Source organism: Jaculus jaculus, chromosome 11, assembly GCF_020740685.1.
Source record: "Jaculus jaculus isolate mJacJac1 chromosome 11, mJacJac1.mat.Y.cur, whole genome shotgun sequence".
Lineage (NCBI taxonomy): Eukaryota > Metazoa > Chordata > Mammalia > Rodentia > Dipodidae > Jaculus > Jaculus jaculus.
The window spans coordinates 104,187,281-104,191,053 of NC_059112.1; the positions used below are offsets into that span (position 1 = coordinate 104,187,281).

Genomic DNA, 3,773 nt, shown 5'->3' on the forward strand with positions numbered 1-3,773 from the left:
GGTGCACATGTTCCACTGTGCATATGAGTAACCCCTCTGGGAGTTTGGTTTTTTGCTTCTCCACTTTTCTAGACACAGGATCTCTCTTGTTATTATGCCAGTGGGGAGACCAAACTAACTGGCCCTCTAACTTTGGGATTGTCTTGACTCCACCTCCTGTTGCTATCAGTACATTGGAATTTCAGATGTGTGTGCAAATTGGTGTCCAGTTTTTATCTAGATCCTTGGGATCCAAACTCTTCTCAGAAAGTTTTTGTAACAAGCACTTTAGCCATTGAGCTATATCCTTACCCCTAAAATGTTAATTTGCTTGTGTGTGTTGACATTTTATCAATGGTCTCCCTGAATTAGTTTATTAGTTCCACTAGTTGTTTTACAGATGCCTTAGATTTTCTTATAAATAGTCATGCAATCTGAAAATACAATTTACTTCTTTATTTTTCTTGCCATATTGCACTGGTGGGGAACTTCAGCGCAAGGATGAACAAAGTTGAATACAGCACATCATAGTCTCATTGTATGCTGCAGCGTTTTAAAACTCTTCCGCTGTCTTTAGTCCATTTTCATCATCACCAACATCATCCCTTCTTCTAATTCTGCACACCTTCCAGCATTCCCTTCTCACTCCCAACACACAACACTACCACTGGGGGAGAAATTAGAACCAGGTGAGAAAAGATTAAAAAAAAAAAAAACTGACTACTTTGCATGAACATTTTTTTCCCAAGGGAGAGGTAAGCCCCCAGGTAGGGTACAGACAATGGAACAAAACATGATAATACCAAAGATCAACTTGGTGAACAATGAGTAGTTGACTGGGGTCACTCACAGAGCATGGGTGAGGGCTTACTTACATGAGCATGGATGATTCAAAGGCAGCTGCATTACCAGAAAGTCAGTAGATGCATAGGTGATGAATCACGTAAGCTATGTCTCTGAAGCACCCACCGCACAACCTGCAGACAGCCAGCTGGGTGGACCCTCCCCCGCACCCTGTCCATCAGCTGTTTACTGCTTCTGTCATGTGGGTGGGGATGCTCTTATGACCGGTTAGGTTCAGCTCTCCCAGACATGTTTACCTCCTTAGCCTCCCAAGGAGCAGGGAGGAAGGCTCAGAAGACTCAGGCCAAATACTTTCAGGAGACGCTGACTGACCTGACTTGCAGAACTACCGAATGGGGGGTAGTGTGCCGGAGACCCTGTGAGCAGCCGCGCTGCTGGCAGGTTGTGAAGTGTGCACCTGAGATGCTGCTGGGGTGGGCTCTTCAGTGATGCAGCTGCCTTTGAGTCACTCGTGCTCCTGCCAGCACCTCCTCACCCTGGTCTGTAAGTAAACCCCAATAGACTCACTGGTTCATCAAAACCGGTTTGGACGCACTCTTACTTTGGGCCTGTTGTCTGTTTCCTCTCTGTGGTGACTAGAGAATAAGAGCAAATACAACCAGCTATGTTAGTTTAGTACTTTGACTAAGCTAAAGTACATTCACCCCCCGACCAAAACAATAAAACAAAACAAAAATTATCTTCCTTGTCTATTTCCAGCAAGGATGAGCTTCACAAGATATTTGGAAGACAGAGGGGAGCGTCAGAGTTTTGTAGTTCACACCCATCCTTGATAGATCTGCTGACTCACCCCACCCAGCAGGAGGCGACAGCCAGGCTTACAACTGTTCCCTCCCTGAACCCTTCTTTGATTTCTCTGGCTCAGGTCAAGTAGGTATATTTGATTGACGAAGCAGCTCTGGTTTATTCAGGACACTTATCACTAATGTCAAAGACCAAAAAAAAAAAAAAAAATCTATCCTCAGGAGGGTCTTACTCATGCCTTTGGGTTCTAGCATGTTCTTTATCATTTCTATGCTGCATCCAGCTTCCTTTCAAACTCCATGCTCTGACCTCAAGCTCCAACTTTGTATGCATATCTTCTGACTGACTGGACCCTAGAAGGTGAACTCATGCCTGTCTCTGGCTTAGCTGACCTCCATCCTCATCCTCAGAATCTCATTGTCACCTACTTTGTCCACCATTTTTCTCTCTCCCATCATTTTAAAAGTAAATTGGGCTTTTTTTCTGCAACAGGTTTGCCGTCAGAACGCAGGTGTCTTGAAAACCACCACTAAACGGGAGCAAAAATGGGAAAGGAAAAGACTCATATCAACATCGTCATCACTGGACAAATAGATTCAGGCAAGTTCACCACTACTGGCCATCTGATCTACAAATATGGTGGGATCGACAAAAGAACCATTGAGAAATTTGAGAAGGAGGCTGCTGAGATGGGCAAGGGCTCCTTCAAATATGCCAGGGTCTTGAACAAACTGAAAGCCAAGCGTGAGCTTAGCAACCCTGTGAAAATTTGAGACCAGCAAGACTATCATTGATGCTCCAGGACACAGAGAATTTATCAAAAACACGATTACAGGCACTTCTCAGTCTGACTGTGCTGTCCTGGTTGTTGCTGCTGGTGTTGGTGAATTTGAAGCTAGCATTTCCAAGGATGGACAGACCCGAGAGCATGTTCCCATGGCTTACACGCTGGATGTGTTACAGCTAATTGTTGGTGTCAAAAAATATTTTCCACAGAGCCACCCTACAGTCAGAAGAGACACGAAGAAATTGTTAAGGAAGTCAGCACCTACATTAAGTAAATGGGCTACCACCCTGACCCAGTAGCATTTGTGCCGATTTCTGGTTAGAATGGTGACAACGTGCTGGAGCCAAGTGCAAATATGCCATGGTTCAAGGGATGGAAAGTCCCCCGCAAGGATGGCAGTGCCAGTGGAACCACACTGCTGTTAGCTTTAGATTGCATCATAGCACCCACTCGCCCAACTGGCAAGCCTCTGAGTCTGCCCCTTCAGGATGTCTATCAAACTGGAGGTATTGGAACTGTCCCTGTGGGTCGAGCAGAAACAGGTGTTCTCAAACCTAGCATGGTGGTTACCTCTGCTCCCATCACCACAACTGAAGTCAAGTCTGTTGAAATGCACCACAAGGCTCTGAGTGAAGCTCTCCCTGGAGGGCAACGTGGGCTTCAATGTGAAGGATGTGCCTGTCAAAGACGTCCTCCGTGGCAATGTTGCTGGTGCCAGCAGGCTTTACCGCTTAGGTGATTGTCGTGAGGCACCCAGGCCAAATCAGTGCTGGTTGTGCCCCTGGGCTAGATTGTCACACAGCGCGCATAGCTTCCAAGTTTGCTGAGCTGAAAGAAAAGATTGATCGTCCTTCTGGTAAGAAGCTGGAAGAAGTACCCAAGTTCCTGAAACGCTGCCATCGTTGACGTGGTTCCTGGCAAGCCCGTGCACGTGGAGAGCTCCTCTGACTACCCTTCCCTGGGTCATTTTGCTGTTTGTAACATGAGGCAGACAGTTGCTGTGGTGGCATCCATGCTGTGGGCAAGAAGGTTGCTGGAGCTGGCAAGGTCGCCACATCTGCCCAGAAAGCTCAGAAGGCTAAATGAATATGACCCCTGACACCTGCCACCCCAGTCGTAATCCGTGGTGGAAGAACATCTCAGAACTGTCTGTCTCAATTGGCCATTTAAGTTTAATAGTAAAAGACTTCTTAATGATAACAATGCATCACAAAACCTTCAGAAGGAAAGGAAAATGTTTTGTAGACCGTTTTGTGTGCTTGTGTGCTTGTGTGCGTGTGTGCGTGTGTGCGTGTGTGTGTGTGTGTGCAGCAGTTTATGTATGTGTATGTGGCAGTTTTAAGTTATTAGATTTTAAAATCAGTACATTGTAATGGAAACAACTTGACCAAAAACCTGT

The 3,773-nt window shown here is 46.0% G+C and overlaps 1 pseudogene; it reads left to right on the plus strand.

Annotated features, from left to right (window-relative positions):
* The first annotated feature begins 2,132 nt into the window (after positions 1–2,132).
* On the plus strand, positions 2,133–3,478 carry LOC101596088 (annotated as a pseudogene).
* The last annotated feature ends 295 nt before the right edge of the window (positions 3,479–3,773 follow it).